Source organism: Propithecus coquereli, unplaced genomic scaffold (genome assembly GCF_000956105.1).
Source record: "Propithecus coquereli isolate 6110/MARCELLA unplaced genomic scaffold, Pcoq_1.0 Scaffold109, whole genome shotgun sequence".
Taxonomy (NCBI): domain Eukaryota; kingdom Metazoa; phylum Chordata; class Mammalia; order Primates; family Indriidae; genus Propithecus; species Propithecus coquereli.
In genome coordinates, this window is record NW_012134858.1 from 2,524,020 (window position 1) to 2,535,695 (window position 11,676).

The following is an 11,676-nucleotide window of genomic DNA, read 5'->3' on the forward strand; positions in this document are numbered from 1 at the left end:
AAACAAATTGTTAATAAATATAATGAAAGATGCTTAACCTATTAGCAATCAAGTAAATGAAAATTAAAACAACACAATATCAATCAGCCTTGCAAAACTTAAAAAATGATTAATGATATTCGTATTGGAAATATCTGTCAGTGTAACAGTGGAAGGGGAGCATGGCATAACTAGCTTCATTTTGCTTCTGACACTCTGCAGTAATATCCTTCAGGTTAAAAGCTTCTGCTTAGCTCTGCACATAGGCTAGAAGAACGGTGAGAACTGTGCCTTTTCCAAAATTAACTCCCAGGGAGATAAGAAAAACATATACACAAGCAGCAATGCTATGTTAAAGATTTTTAGGAACATCTTCACCTTTGTCCTCCGAAGTTAACTGACCAAGAGCGATGAAGTTTTACAACCTCCTCTGCCCAGATGTGTGTGGTCCTCAGACATCTTGGGTTGTAAGAGGTACAAGCTAAACCTCCCACCACTTTCCCCTTCCCTTAAGGTAAAAAGGAGCCTAAAGTTCATTCTAACTAAAGATGTCTCTTTGAAACCATAGTCAGCCCTCTTCTCATTTTGCTGGCTCTCTGAATACACAATGCCTTGCCCCAACATAATTCCTCTCAACTTACTGGCTGTCCTGCAGTGAATTGGTATAAGCTTGAATGCATTACATTAGTATTTCAATATATATATGATTCTCTAGGAATTGGTATTTAAACTTTAATGTGAATCACTGGGATTTTTCATTAAAATGCAGATTCTGAACTCCAGAGCTGGAGCAAGGCATGAGACTCATTTCCTAAAAGCCCCCATGTGGTATAAGTACCACTGGTCCACAAACTACAAATTGGTAAAACTCTTAAGATATGCTTCTAAAAATAGATCCTTGAGTATTAATTTTGACATGTATACAAAGGTGTATTTGCTAGTATATTTAGTAAAGGTATATTTACTAATTCTATGTGTATTATCCTTTATGAATCAAATTTCAAGTTGAAGATTATGAGAATCATGGAGAGTAAGAGGTGAGATACAATAAACATTAATATCTTTCTTATTCTAAAAGGTATCATTTATAAAATCTAAAAAATTAATCTCCCAAGACTAATGGGCAGCTTGAAGACTGTCCAAACTTGCCCCTGGAAAAGGTTTGATTTTTTTCTTGGATACTCTGCCCAAGCATAACAACAACATTCTTTCTATATTTCTAAATGATAGGTGAGAATCTATTAAGTCATCATGATATTTGAATGCCTGATGGTTAATAATGGCACTATGAATCATCGGATATAAAATGTTCGTAAGGATGGGATAGATATATATATGGAAACATATATTAAAGATGTATATGGCGAAGATACATTAGAATGCCTCAAAACTATGAGATTAAAGAGTTGTTTTAAAAGTTATATTAATACAAATTAATGGCTTACATTTATCCTGCTAAAGACACAAATGTCATGTTATATTTAGGGTAAAGCCAAATCTGTAATAATGTGGATACTTAAGTTAGGGCTCTCTGATGTTCTTCAATGATCTGTTTACTAGATTCTACTAAGAAAATCAACAAATGAATGAGACATGGAAGAGACCATAACATTGGCAAATATCTCTGAAGTACTAGACTACACAAAGTACTTAACAGTACTTTAAGGAATGGTAATCTAGTTTATATTCAATTTATTTCATTTCCTTACAAAGCTCTGAGGAACATACTCCATTCGTTGCACAAAAGCCAATTATAGTAATGGGCTGTGCATAAGAGTTTCTAGCTTTCAGAATTAGTTCTTACTATTTAACAGTACATTTTCAGATGGCTGTGAGGCTAATCATTTCTAATTCTTCAGTAACTATGTTTATAGGATTGACATAAAAACTACAGTATTCTCTTTGTATTTGGTGTAGACCAACATTAACAAACAAGCAGAAAAGAAGAATAAAAAGACTTTGGCTTATCATGAAAACAGAATCACACAGAATAATTTTATGGAAATGACATCCCCTGGCTGGGATATAAATTGTTCAAATGCTTCAATAACATTTCCACTGGAAGCACAACTCTACCTCAAAGCTAGTTCTCATAGTCAAGAAAACATGGTCCAATGAATTCTTAGCTTTGGAGTTTCCTTCTATAAGTAAAACCCACTTACCCACTTAGAAACACAGTATGTTAAGTGGGACTGTTCTGGGTGAAAAGGGCTGGGGAGGTGCCTAAAGGTTGGCCCCTGGGCTTTGCCCTCTCATTCCCCTGCGATTTGCTACTTACTATTATCACCTCTGTGTCCTTGGACAAGCGTCTCTCTTTTCTGTTCAGTTTTCTTGTCTGTAACACAGGGCAATCTTCCCTTTCTCATAAAGTTGTCGAACAGATACACAATGTGGAAAGGTACCCAATCGAGTAGATTTTCATTACATAATATTGTCCTCAAGCCTGGGCCCTAAATCCCTAGATTAAAAAAGAGATACGTTAGTTCTTGATCCAATAATTTTCTATCCTGGTCTTTGGGCCATAATCCTCTATTATTATCTGATCAAAAAGAACATTTCAAGAGCTTCTTTGGCCCCTGGAGTTTTCTTAAATCTCCCAGTGGGAAATTCTTAGGGGGCAGGGGACACTATTGGCATTGAGGTGGGAAAATTGATTTTGTAGGGTTGTCCCGAATATATAGGATGCTTACCCTCCAAATAACACAGTGGTCATTGTGACAACCACAAACACAAATCAGCAAAATGCCCCTACACACTTCCAGTCACTTCTGCTTCCCCTATAAAGAGCCGATGAACCAATTCTAACAAGAACCCTTTCTACTTTAACTGCAATCTCACACAGTTGAATGAAACATATTTACTAACTGATTTTTTAGGCTAGATTTAACTTAAGGTCTATTTAAGATAAATCTCTCCTTCACCTATTATTATATTGTAAACAAGATTTAGTCCAGGTTGACTAGAAGATGCATGAATATGTAAGCACCATCAACCCTGCTGGCTATTGACATTTAATTAGCTTTGAGAATAAAAATTAAAAAATGAATTAAAAACCCACCTGCACAGGTAGAAAGCTTTTACTCCCACTATCTCTTGCAAGATGCCATCTATCTGTATATTTGAATCTATAAAACTAGAAACTGAATCCTCATTATTTACAAGCCCTTTTGGACTGACTATCAGAATTTACCCAATCAGCTTTTCTGATGAGAGTATATCAGAATCTTTTTTTGACTGTTTAAAATCTAAATTTCACTCTCCTCCGTCTCAAATGAACCTGCACTTTATTTAAGGACTAACTACAATTTTTTACACTGGGTTTCTCAATTACTGCAGGTAGAAGTTGGAACAAATTCAGCATTTGAGTGTTTAGATTGAGTAATTTGTGATTTAGCGGCTACCTCCTCCACCTTAAAGCTGACTCCCCGTCTTTCTGTTTCCAAGTCTGCGTGGTCTATTTTGTGATTTGCTAATTTTCGTTTCTATTGTTGAGCCACATCTACTTCTCAGCCTGATGTGCAGAGCAGATGACGGACAAGCTTCTCTAAAAACAGTGAATAAACACCACTTCCTGACTCAGTTTATCAACCCTGCCACCTCCGTGTTTTCCCTGAACACATGTGGGCCCCGTACCCCAAAGGCTTGGCGTTTCTGAATTGAACTTCTCACATTAGAATAAGGAGGAGTCTTCACATAACCCCCAATCACAGCTGGAATTTCCGCCTATGAGATGTGGGTAGTTGGGGTGTGGAAGCTTTATTGTGCCTGAACTTGACAAAGGAATCTATTCTCCCTGGTTACCTCCAGTCGGAACCCTGCGCAGTCGAACCGTGGGGAAGCCACACAGCCACGGCCCCACAGCCTGGGGTGACCACGAGCAGCTGTCAGAGGCAACCACAAGTGCTTTCTGTTTGTTATTCCGGTGACAGTGGCTGATCTCAGCTTTGGCTTCTAGCAGCAAACGGAGACACCAAGAGCTTTTCAACAGATCTCCACACCTCCACAAATGCATCCCTGCAGGCTCAAGCAGGGGGAACCCTCTAGTCCCTACACCAGACTGACAGAAAAGGAGGAAGCCACGTGGCTGACATGCTGGACCAGCAATTTCACTGACCCAGAGAACGGCATCTCCATCCGCATCACCAGGCTCCCTGGAGCCCAGGGAAAAAGAGGAGCACTATTACCAAGACAAATGAGAACAGGGGGAAAGAAACCACAAAAAAGCAGCCCTAAGCACATGGAATATAGTGCTACATAACCATTCCCATGGGCTATGACAGGGGCCCTGATACACTTCCCTCTCTACCTTACACTCAGAGGAATATTCTTGAAAACTGCGTTCACGAAGCGAAACTTTGTGCACGTTTGCTGCAATCGTAGGGGGGAAAATAACACTAACATGTACTTTCCGGGTTTTCTATTAAGTTGTTCCACAGCCCTAAATGAATTGCCCATATGCTTCCATTTTCTTTACTCTTCAAGAGTGGCTTTTATCTAGTTTTTCAACCTGAAGAATTGGATGCTGATTCATTTAAAAGGTAGCTGTGATCTGAGAGACCAAAATAAACACCTTTTACCAACTGAGATGGACCCTAAGGTTAAGGAAACAGAAGTTACCTATGGGTCAAGGGTTCAGTGCCTGGCTGGCATGACAAATTTCTAAATTCCTATGACTACAAGAAAAACCACACTCTTGCTCAACTCCCTAACAACAGGAGCTATCAGGCAAATTATCAGACCTCTTGTTTTGGGAAAAACCCAGGACACTATAGATAAACTGCCCTCACCCCAAACTCCACAAACTGAGATAGAGGCGAGAGACCAAACAATGACTCAGACAAGCCCAGCGTGGTGAGTTAGATGAGTTCATTAGAGGTTACTTCCACAGGGTGCTCATTCCTTGCACAGGAGTTCCCTGGACGTTCAGTTCTCTGGATACTTACTCCTGGGTGGTGCAGAAGTTCTTTGGAGAACAGAAACCATTTGGTCTACTCATAATATCACCTTAAATCTCTTCCTAGTGAGTGGCAGAGCTCTTATATCGTATCATCGCATGTTCACATCGAGACAAATCAAGCATACGCAGTATAATCATCATGTGCCTTCAAACAACGCATGTTATGTTAATAATATTATAATTCTCCACTAAGAGGAGATTGTAGTATTATAATTAGCTAAAGAGTAGTAGGTCTGCTAAACCAGTTCAAAAGCAGTCAGGGTTAGTGTACACCTCTGCCTCACGAAAGATGAAGCACATCTCTTGTGCCTTATAACTATCTTTTGGCATTTGCCTAATCTATTTTGTAACCGTTTTGTTGAGCACTCCAAGCTACACAGCACAGTGTTCCTCTTTGTGTGGTGGGGAACATGCATTCCCCACCCCCACTCCTAACTCTGATTTACAACCCAGACCAATACAACTTTGATCGGACGGAGAACTGGCCTTACATTCTTCTCTGATGAGCAACTGCAGACATTAAGCCAGTTTCAGCCAGTTTATATAGGCACAAACTGTCATTGTGTCTTATGTTTGTGTCTTTGTGTCCGTTGTTACCTTTTGATGTAAAGAGCCAAATTCCACCTCATTTTAGTGCTAAAACCCCACCCTGAAGTAAACAGGGGATGCACGTTACGTGTGTGTTCACCCATTTGCATGAACTCACTCAGCTCCCCTCATAAACATGTATAGCTTTCCCCCCAAACCTGATGAATATATATTAGTCTATTGTGTAATACAGGCCTTGTGAGGCATAAAATTCAACCTACCCTTTCCTTCCTCAAAGAGAGAGCACCTTTGACCCACACCAGAGACTACCTCTTCCAAGTTTGCAAATCTGTATCACCAATAAAGCTCTCCTTTTTACTATTTAACCATGCTGGTGGTTTTTTGCATGACATTGTAAATGAAACAAGTGCTGTTGCGATCTACAGAAAAATGCAACTCATTATTGTCCTTTTAGCTAATTAATTAATTGCTCCTCTCATCCAATGAGCCTGCTCTACAAAATGTGAATTTTTGCCTCACACTAGCAGGTCCTTGCCTTATGAGAGAGGCGGGGTGGGCATCAGGGATACCAGCTTAATGATAGGAAGCCATCGATGAGAAGGAGGAAGTGAGTTGGAATGTCACTCCCAGTACAGCACTCTTTCTATTGCCCTGGACTGTGAAAACAGTCCTGGATATAAGGAAAAATGAGTTTCTCCTCTACCCTTCGTGAGTTCTTACCTGGGGCTCCCGGCAACAAAGGATAGATTAACAAGAGAAAAACAAACAGAATTTTAATAACATGTATACCTCCTATATACATAGAAGATAACCCTGAGAAATGAGTAAATCTCTAAAGTAAATCTCAAATAGTTGTCTTAGATTCAGGATTAAATTTTATCATTCTTGGAAACAAAGAAAGAAGGGAAGGGTTTGGACAAAGGCCCTTTAACTGTAAAACAAGGGTAAGGTCTGTTATGCAGATTTCAGTGGATGCCTTCTCCACTGACTGAGAGTCTATAGTGATTAAGTCAGTCTTCTCTCCCTAGTTCAAAAAGAGGGAAACACTCTTACACGTGGAGAATTTCTTTATAGATGTAAAATTCTCTTACAAAGTGTAACTTCACAGAGATGCTCCTGTGTCTGCCATTTCTCAAAATAACCAGCTCAAAATAATCCTATGCCAAAGAGGCCTATCTGAAAGGATATTCTGGTCTCCTAAAGTCATATTTTGGGGTATCATTTCCTAAACTCCATCAGTAGCAACATAACCTATGTCCTTAGAGCCCAGGTAAAGGGACTATTCAGAATCTAACAAATGGGGATGGAATTAACATCAGCCCATCCAAACCTCGTTTGATCTCAGACCTTTCCAGTGTGGCTCAGCCTCCGGTGCTCTCCTGCAACAGAGTATCTTCCCAGCAAGAATACCACACTCCTAGATTTTAATCTATTGCCTTCATTGTCCAGACTCTTCAACCATTGTTTTTACCCTTCTGCCTTTGGTCAATCCATTGTCAGACTAACAAACAGGTAAAATCCATTTTAGTTTGGCCTTATCTCTATACCTGTAGGTCCTGTAGCACTCCCTTGGGGATGGACGTATTTCAGTCATGCATTCTAATCTTGAAAAATTACTGTACCTAGAGGCATGTGATAACTGTCATATGGACATAAAGCTACTGACCTTACATTTAGAGAAGTTCTGAATTATTTTTTCTGACATGAGGAAAGATTTTCATTAAATCATTAACCTTCTCAGACTTATTTCTTTTGTTAATATAGGGGCCAATGCCCTTGGCCTCCTTAAGTTTTGCTGAAAACTCAGTGACATGAGGCAGATTGACTAATAGGAGAAAAGACATACAAATTTATTTAATGTGTATACATGAAAGCTTTCAGAATGAAGACCAAAAGATATGGGGGAAATCGTCCATTTTTATGCTTAGGCTCAACAGAGTATGAACAGCCAGGTAGAAATATGTTTGTACAAAAAGGGTATGACCTAATTCTAAGAGACTGATTGGGGGAAGACCAGCAAGGCTTGTCTTGCTAGGTTCTTTCTGGCCTCCCTCAGCATGCTCCCTGAGCATCCCTTCTGTGTGTGGGGCAGGACCTTCTTTGGGAGGGGGTGGGAGGGTCTTATGACCTATAGCCAAATAAGGTAGGCCAGATAATTTCTTTATGGCCAATTTTTATACAGAATAATTTTAGGTTGTATAGGTGGCTGTTAGGAAAAGGGGTTCTTATTTCTATGGCCCACCTTGGGAAGGTGGATTCTAATTTCTATAGTTAGCCTCAAGGGAGAATGGGACTGAGAGACAAAAGAACAGTAGAAGTTCAGAGAAAAACTTTTGCTTCTGAGGCTGCTTCTGAAGTCTTCATTGTGGGGTGCTATATTCTGAGCCCCAATATTAGCAATGTAACAGAGTAGTCGCCCCTCCTCCCATAAATATGGAAGTGTAAAATTGAGTGTGGGAATATGTAATAGAGGGAATGGCCTGAAAAAAAAAATGGCAAAAATATTTTATGTCTCTTTAAAACGTCGCCACTGTTTTTGGGACTGCAGCCAGGCCTGCATCCCTGAGGCTAGTTAAGTCTTTTGTTCTTTGTGTTACAAGAAATAACTCAGCCACTCCAGGCTGAGCCAGCTCCCCGGTGGGCCGAGGTGGGGCTTTGTCTTTGGCAGAAATGGGATGATTAGACTAGTTAACCACAATAATCTAGAACTGAGGGCCCTCCCTTTAAAAGCTCTATATTTCTGCTAATGTTCAGGAAATTTGGATTTCGAGATGAGAAGGTCTATTATTTTTCCTCCTTTGCCAGCAAAGTCATCAACTTCTCTTTCCTTCTCTCCAAACCACTTATTCTCGTTCTCCTGCTACCGCCTTGAGGACAAGTGCTGAGCTTTCAGTAATAGCAAGAGATTAAATATGAAACTGCCTTTTTCACAAATCAATAATGGGGTTCAAAGTGAGAACTGTGGTAAAGACCTAGCTAAAAATAATACAAAGGCCTAGCTAAAAATAATGATAATAATTAGTAACTGTCCCCCCTGTAATTGCCACTCCAGAGCCACACAGCCGATGGTCATAAAGATTCTTAACTTCTCCCCATAGCTGGAATCCATAAAGATTCTTAGCTTTCTCCATAGATAACATCATCTTTTTGAGAAAGGTAGTCTTTAAGATATCTTCCAGGCCCCACATTCCAGTGGATTGGTTGACTCACCCAGTGAGTAGATCAGTGGCCCATACCAAGAAATCTACTCAACTGGAATTGTGACCCCAGGGACTGAAACAACACAAGAAGATGATTTCTACACCCCTGTAATTTTTCCCTAATTAACAAATCCAATTGCCTAATCCCTTGCCTGTCAAACTACCCTTAAAATCTGGTCTTCCAAATTCTCAGGGAGGCAGATTTGAGAAATTTCTCCTGTCTCCTCTCTTAGTGCTGAGGAGAATAAAGACTCTTTCTCTGCCTTGTAGACCCGGCTGACTCAGCGTATTGGCTTCCTCTTGGGCAGCGAGCATATGAACCTGATTGGGTGGCAACAAATACGGAAAATGGAAAGGGAAAGAAAGAGAAATTAAATATATTTATCATATCCAAACATATACAATCCTCCAGAAAACTTGAGTTTTTCTACCTTTCCTTTTATTCCAAGCCTTGGCACTGATTTTGTTGTTGAAACCACAGAGTGGTTTCAGTCTGGGTCTAGTTGCTCACCACATAAAGATTAGATTATTGAGACAATGAGAATTGCCAAAGAAGAAAAGAATTTTTAATATGGCAGACATCATGCCAGGAGAATGGGAGAAGATATCTCAAATCCATCTCTCTGACTGAGGGAGATCATGGGCTTTTAAAAGAGGGGCTATGTACTGTGTGGCAGGTCATGGTGTAACTAACAAGGGGCTTTGTGCATTTGGGGCAACTCACGTGCATTGGAGGCAGGTTGTGGGCGATGGTGAGTCATCAGAAAGTCTTGCCCAGAGGACTTCAGAATCTCAGCTCCTTTGTCTTGCAGAAAATCCACCATTTCTAGGAAATAACTCAAAAGGTCAGATAGTTGAGGAAGAGGATTATATAGGAGGTCATTGAAATTTGCTCAATGGGGAACCAGTTACAACTTTGTACATGAAGGATGGCTATATCTTGAATGAGCAGCCCTGTATTCCTAACAGGCCCTACCCATTTTTGTGTGAAAATCAATCCACCATATTATGTTGCTTTTGGTTGAGGTTTAGCCCTGGACTGTTAATGAAAATTCTATTAATGTTCAAATGCATCAGAAATATGTTGCATTTTTTATATTATTCCTGGAGGGTTTTTTTCATAATTGACAAAAATGTGAATATTTGTAATTTAAAATTTATATGAGATTAAGTTGATGTTGGAAACAAATTGGCTTTAAAATGGAAAAATTATAATTCATAGAGAAAATTGGGGTTCATAAAAGGATAACCCCAAAGTATGACACTTTGATATGCTGAACACTTTCAACTACAATAGGAAAGCATTAGAAGCTGCCTCAGAATCAAAAATTTTCTGACCTTTCTTCTCTGACCCTCATCCTGGCACAGGATGGAATTTTACTCTGATACTGCCTTATCTCCCTTAAGACCAGATCCACCAAAGAGAATACAAATACCTTCCTTCTCCTCCCTGAAATTTTATTATTTTTTGCAGGAAATAAGACTGAGAATAAAACCACACCTGTATGGACTTTGTCACAAGATATTTTCTGTCTATAAGGCTCATTCTAATTACAAAAAGAATCATTTATGAGTTAATGTCTGCTTCCCGGGTACATTCATTCAATTTCCATAAAACAATTGACTACCCCTCAAGGATTGTGACATTTCCCCCACTTCCTCTTCCACTGTGAAGGAGGGTGTGTAAGTATCTGGACCTCATTAAGTTATTGGGTAAACATACTCTTGTGACTCCCCTGGGCTCATGCATGTTAAATACATTTACATACCTTTTTTTTTCCTTTTAATCTGCCTATTGTCAGTTCGTTTTCAGCAAGCTTTCAGAGGGCAGAGGGGAAGCTTTCCCTTCTGCCCTGCGGATTCAGCATAGCTGACAGAATATACCAAAACCACTCCATTCTTCTAGAAGCTGCAATTCAGGGAACCCAGGACTCCTGGGTCTATGTCTGTAGACTCCAGTCAAGCAGATGCTAAAAATCACTGTTTGTCTCTTTTCGCTTTCAAAATGTAAATTAATAGGAGAAAAGCGTTTGTATGGACTAGTCTTATGTGTTGCAATTCTGGTGTCTTTTGGTGTTAGTATTTATATTGTCTGATCTTTTTCCTACCAGAAATGGCCCCTGTTTTTCTTTGTCTGTTTCTGTAGCATTTTTCATGAAGAGGAAAAATACAGGGTAAAACACAGCCCCAAAGCTCTTATAACTCTGGTGTTTAAGCCAGCCCCATGCTCTGATAAGTTTGTGGTTCTCATAAGACTGGCATCAGTTTAGACAAACTGTGCTGTGTGTCCCTGAAAACAAAATGGATAAGGTTACCCTCTCGTCTTGTTTTATGTCCTGAGAAATTGACTTCTGTAACCCAGTGAGCATGTCCTCTCTTGGTCTCCACCAGACAGTGGGCATGATTGTCAGGCCATGGCAGGTGGCCTGTATAAAAAGAGTGGGAACCTGAGATAAGTAAAATTATTAAACAGCACCCTCTGTTTTGAGCATGCGAACCTCTCAGGAGAGTTTGTCTTAATAAGAAGTCCCATCCGTAAGGGGCTTTTGTCATCTCAACCCCTGTTGACTGATTAGTTCTAGGAAAGCCCAATACAGAAAGTATCTGCCCAGTGTCACAGGTTTGGCAGGTCTGTGACGGGCAGCACCCCCGCTTGTCCATGTGTCCATGTCTGTGTATACACATGTTCTTAAGGAGACCAGAGACACTGTTTGAACGAACACCCTTTTCAATCATCTGAGACAACAAGGGTCTTCCTGCTTCCTGAGTCTATTTCTAGGAGTAAATTTTTGCAGTCTACGGAAGCTGCCTCTTACGTAAATGCCCTCTTCAGTAATGCTTCTTGTTTCAATAGTAAAAATTTATTCTACTCCTGGAAAATTGCCTCCTGGTCTTTCCAGGATCAGGCACATTGAATTGACTCACTTTTAGAATAAATAGACCATTGGGGATCTTAATCATCAATGGATAAATGATGGATCTTTAAAATCA